The following is a 5964-nucleotide window of genomic DNA, read 5'->3' as shown; positions in this document are numbered from 1 at the left end:
GTAGAAGATCTTTTTTGTACAGTTCTTCTATGTATTCTTGCCACCTCTTCTTAATATCTTCTGCTTCTGTTAGGTCCATACCATTTCTGTCCTTTATCGAGCCCATCTTTGCATGAAATGTTCCCTGGTATCTCTGATTTTCTTGAAGAGATCTCTAGTCTTTCCCATTCTATTGTTTTCCTCTTTTCCTTTGCATTGATCGCTGAGGAAGTCTTTCTTATCTCTCCTTGCTATTCTTTGGAACTCTGCAGTCAAATGATTATATATTTCCTTTTCTCCTTTGCTTTTCACTTCTCTTTTCACAGCTATTTGTAAGGCCTCCTCAGACAGCCATTTCGTGTAGTCAGTAAAGCCGAAGTAGATATTTTTCTGAACTCTCTTGCTTTTTCGATGATCCAGCAGATGTTGGCAATTTAATCTCTGGTTCCTCTGCCTTTTCTAAATCCAGCTTGAACATCTAGAAGTTCATGGCTCACATTTTATTGAAGCCTGGCTTGGACAATTTTGAGCATTACTTTGCTAGTGTGTGAGATGAGTGCAATTGAGCGGTAGTTTGAGCATTCTTTGGCATTCCCTTTCTTTGGGATTGGAATGAAAACTGACCTTTTCCGGTCCTGTGGCCGGTGCTGAGTTTTCCAAATTTGCTGACATATTGAGTGCAGCACTTTCACAGCATCATCTTTCAGGATTTGGAATAGCTCAACTGGAATTCCATCACCTCCACTAGCTTTGTTCATAGTGATGCTTCCTAAGGCCCACTTGACTTCACATTCCAGGAAGTCTGGCTCTAGGTTAGTGATCACACCATCATGGTTATCTGCGTCATCAATATCTTTTTTGTACAGTACTGTGTGTTCGTGCCACCTCTTCTTAATATCTTCTGCTTCTGTCAGGTCCATAACATTTCTGTTCTTTATTGTGCCCATCTTTGCATGAAATATTCCTTTGGTATCTCTAATTTTCTTGAAGAGATCTCTAGTCTGTCACATCACACACCAAAAACCTTTCTAAAATGTCTCTCCCATTTCTTTACATTTCTCTCCTGCCATAGCTAATGTGTTTCTCTCCATCTTTTCTCCCCACCTCAGCTCACCCCTCTCCTCCCCCACAACATTCTCCTGAACCTTCTCCACATAAGCTGGGGAGTTCAGTTGACCCTCTTCTCATCATCTGTATCAGCGATTGCTCTCCATGGGGGCCTCCCTCAGTGGCTTAGTGCTCTGAAATTGGGTAAATAGTAAGTTGGGGGCTTCCTAGGTGGCCCTACTGGTAAAAAAAAACCCACCTGCCATTGCAACAGATGTAAGAGATGTGGATTTGATCTCTGGGTCAGGAAGATCCCCTGGAGGAGGGCATGGCAACCCACTCTAGTATTCTTGCCTGCTGCTGCTGCTAAGTCACTTCAGTCGTGTCCGACTCTGTGTGACCCCAGAGACGGCAGCCCACCAGGCTCCCCTGTCCCTGGGATTTTCCAGGCAAGAACACCGGAGTGGGTTGCCATTTCCTTCTCCAATGCATGAAAGTGAAAAGTGAAAGTGAAGTCGCTCAGTTGTGTCCAACTCTTCTCGACCCTATGGACTGCAGCCTACCAGGCTCCTCCGTCCATGAGATTTTCCAGGCAAGAGTACTGGAGTGGGTTGCCATTGCCTTCTCCGGTTCTTGCCTAGAGAAACCCATGAACAGAGGAGCCTGGAGGGCTACAGTCCATAGGGTCGCAAAGAGTCACACACAACTGAAACAACTTAGCGTGCACGCAAATAGTAAGCTGGTCATGGCAGTTTAGTTAAGTCTGAGGCAGCTGAGTTACCCACTAAGAAGAGAGTATTCACCTGTTCAAAATAAGGCCATCAGCAGGAGATCTGCTGCTTACTTTTCCTCTTTCAAATTAAAGCAATTGACCACCTTGGTTCATGTCAAATGCAGAGGTCCACACCTGGTGTGCATAGGTGTTTGTTTTGCACTTAACAGAACTGAAAGGACTCCTGTTTCATTTTCTTGTAACCACAGAATTTAAATATCTGTGGTTTGGCTTGTGGGCTCACTAGTGTAAGGTAGTAAACATTGCCATTTCAAGATAGATAAAAGAAATTAGAATAGTGTCTAGGACATAACAGGAATTTTAAAAGTGTGTGTTGATAAGGCAGATAGATTATATGATTGTGCTTATTTACTAAGGCTGCCATAACAAAGGGCTACAGATGGACTGGTTTAAATAATAGAAACTTTTCTCCCACAGTTCTGGAGGCTATAAGCCTGAGATCAAGGTATCACAGGAGTAATTTCTTCTAAGGCCTCCCCACTGGGTGTATAGATAGTCGTCTTCACGTGGTCTTCCTTCTATGTAAATCTGTGTCCTTATTTCATCTTCTTAAAGGGATGCCAGTCAGACTAGATTAGGACTCACCCAATTAATTTCTTTCAATTTAATTACCTCTTTAAAGATCTTATCTCCAAATAAAATCACATTCTAAGGTATTGGGAGTTAAGACTTCAGCATGAGAATTTTGAATGAAACAAAATTCAGCCCATAATTCAAAGGCATACTTTATCTCATGCAATTTAGTCGTGTATGGATGTGAGACTTGGACCATAAAGAGGGCTGAGTGCCGAAGAGTTGATGCTTTTGAACTGTGGTGCTGGAGAAGACTCTTGAGAGTCACTTGGACTGCAAGGAGATCAAAACAGTCCATCCTAAAGGAAATCAATCCTGAACATTGGATTAATGTTGGCAGGACTAAGTTGGAAGGACTAATGCTGAAGCTGAAACTCCAGTACTTTGGCCACCTGATGCGAAGAACTGACTCACTAGAAAAGACCCTGATGCTGGGAAAGATTGAAGGCGGGAGGAGAAGGGGATGACAGAGAATGAGATGGTTGGATGGCATCACCGACTCAATGGACATGAGTTTGAGCAAGCTCCGGGAGATGGTGAAGGACAGGGAAGCCTGGCATGCTACAGTCCATGGGGTCACAAAGAGTTGGACACGACTGAGTGACTGAACAATAACAGAACAGAAAACAGCACAAATATTTACATGATTAACTTTATTGTTGATAGTGGCAGGACAGAATTAGGTTACAGGGTTCCTGGCACCCTAATCTGTGTCTACTGGCACTATCTTTCCATCATGCTGGGATTACACCATAATTGTTAGATGAACAGGCTGTGTAGTCACATAGGCCTGAGTCTTAATTCTGGACCTGCTACCTATTAGCTACTTGACCTTGGATCAGCTCCTTAATATTTCTTAGGTCAGTTTCTGTATCAGTATGCCGGGGCTTCCTTGGTGGCTCAGATGGTCAGATGCTAAGGAGTCTGCTTGCAATGCAGGAGACCTGGGTTCGATCCCTAGGTTAGGAATATCCCGTGGAGAAGGGAATAGCAACCCACTCCTGTATTCTTGCCTGGAGAATTCTATGGACAGAGGAGTCTGGCAGACTACAGTCCATGGGGTCACAAAGAGTCAGACGCTACTAACACTTTTCACTTTCACTTTTCATGCTGGGATAATAGAACCTTCTTTACTAAGAGGGATGAGGGTTCAAAGATATGATGATGTATCTTGTCAGAGAGGAAAACCTTTTCCTTTACTCTCTTAGGTTTACTGCCTGGGGCTGTGCAATATTAAATTAATGAAAAGTAGATTAAAAGGAGAAAAGATAATTTTTTTATTAATAGTTATATGAGCTCACAGACGAGAAGTGAAACTCAAAGAATTGGTCAGACTTGGGGTCTTATACACCTATTTTAACAAAGGAAAGGAAATTTGAGCTTCAGGGGATGATAAACTGTGGGGAAGTAACTAGAGATATATGGGGGAACTAATGGAAGATGAAGGGTGTTTTAATAAGGTCTGTAATAAGGTCTGTAATGAGTCTTTAATAAGACTCATCTCGATGTTACTCTCTATCTCCAGAGATTAGAGTCATTCTTCCCTTCTTGTTGGGTCGGACACCTTCATAAAGGGCAACTGGTACCCTGCTTTCAGGCAGACCAGGGAGAACAGAGTAGTCTTTCCACATCTTCTGCCTCTCAGTTGCTTTCAGCTCAAAGTCATCCTTATACACTGGCATTTTCTGATCCTCTTCAATGAAAAGTGCTTAGCACCAGGTCTGGTCACAGTAAGTGCTGGATAATCAACTGTGATTAGAGCAAAATATATCCTTCCATTGTAGTCCTGGAGCCCAGCCATAGCAGCATGGAAAGGGAATGTCAACTTTTTAAAAAATGTACAATGTGAGAGTTGCAAGTTAAGTTTTATTTGGGGCAAAATGAGGACTGCAGTCCAGGAGACAGCATCTCAGATAGCGCTGAGAAACTGCTCCCCCAGGCTGTAGTCCTCATTTTGCCCCAAATAAAGCTTAACTCGCAATTCTCATGTTGCAATTTCCTTAAAGTCAACAGTTACGGCAACTGACGAAGGGACCCAGCATAGACTTCCCTTCACCTGAACTCTTTGAGGAACTAGAGCCTTGGCACCATCTGCCCATCTGCCTCCTTGGACAGTCTAGACAAACTGGGTAAGTATCTCCTGGTTCTCAGATCTCCCATATTGGTTGATGATCCTGAGTTTTATTTGGTAGTGGAGCAGACAACCTGCCCTCTCTCAGCCGACAGGTACTGCAAGGGGCCCAGTTGAAAGATACTGGGGCATACCCACTCAATGTGTAGACACTAGGTGGGGCTCAGTTGAAACATACTGAGGAATACATGACCAGTTGGAAACGAAAGACACTTTGAGCGGGTGCTGGTTGAAAGATACTAGGAGAATACCACCCCTACCCCCCATCCAGGGGAAAGATGCTTGGTGGGGCTTGGCCAAGGAATACCCACTCCATTAAAATATACTGGTGGGGGCTGGTTGAAAGATACCAGGGTTTGCTTAGCTGTAGGAGACTTACTTGTCAGTGCTGAATGGTTACTTAAGAGGCTGATCTGATGCTTTTACAAGGGACATCAGAAAGCCAGCCTCTTAACTAAAACCTCAGCCAGGGATATGTATGTACAAAACTTATACTTGCAAGTATTTACTTACTTGGGGAAATTATACAAAAAGAGATCCTAACAAAAAATGACCAAATTGGAGTTCTTTTGATATTCCAAAATTAATATTTACGGGCACACAGTTAGAAAAGCTGACCATAAGGTCAAACAGACTGAATGAAATGCTTACTTTGATTAGTATCTAGAAGCTTCTCTTAAAACCATAGAACAAAAAAAGGCTGCTAACAGTCTGTCACTGATTCTGTCTCTCCCTCTCATATTTTCTTCAACCTGAATTGCTTGGCCAGATGCTGTCTCTCTCTTTTTTATCTCTTCCAACTCTTGTACCTCCTGCTGCTCCCCTGTCCCCAGGAAAGGAGGATTAAAACAAAACAAAAACTTTGAAGCCATATTCTGACTTGACACCTAAGTCATTCTCTAACTGCCAAAATGATCCTTTGCTTAAGTCTGCCTCTTCAGTTCAGCTCAGTCGCTTGGTTGTGTCCAACTCTTTGCAACCCCATGGACTGCAGCATGCCAGGCCTCCCTGTCCATCACAACTCCTGGAGTCCACTCAAACTCATGTCCATTGAGTCGATGATGCCATCCAACCATCTCATCCTCTGTCGTCCCTTCTCCTACCGCTTTCAGTCTTTCCCAGCATCAGGGTCCTTTCAAATGAGTCAGTTCTTCACATCATATGGCCAAAGTATTGGAGTTTCAGCTTCAACATCAGTCCTTCCAATGAACACCCAGGACTGATCTCCTTTAGGATGGACTGGTTGGATCTCCTTGCACTCTTGAAGTCAAGAGTCTTCTTCAACAACACAGTTCAAAAACATCAATTCTTCAGTGTTCAGCTTTCTTTATAGTCCAACTCTCACATCCATACATGACTACTGGAAAAACCATAGCCTTGACTAGACGGACCTTTGTTGGGAAAGTAATGTCTCTGCTTTTTAGTATGCTGTCTAGGTTGG

This window comes from Bison bison, unplaced genomic scaffold (assembly GCF_000754665.1).
Source record: "Bison bison bison isolate TAMUID 2011002044 unplaced genomic scaffold, Bison_UMD1.0 scf7180017864077, whole genome shotgun sequence".
NCBI classification, from domain to species: Eukaryota; Metazoa; Chordata; class Mammalia; order Artiodactyla; family Bovidae; genus Bison; species Bison bison.
This window is presented reverse-complemented; position numbering follows the sequence as displayed.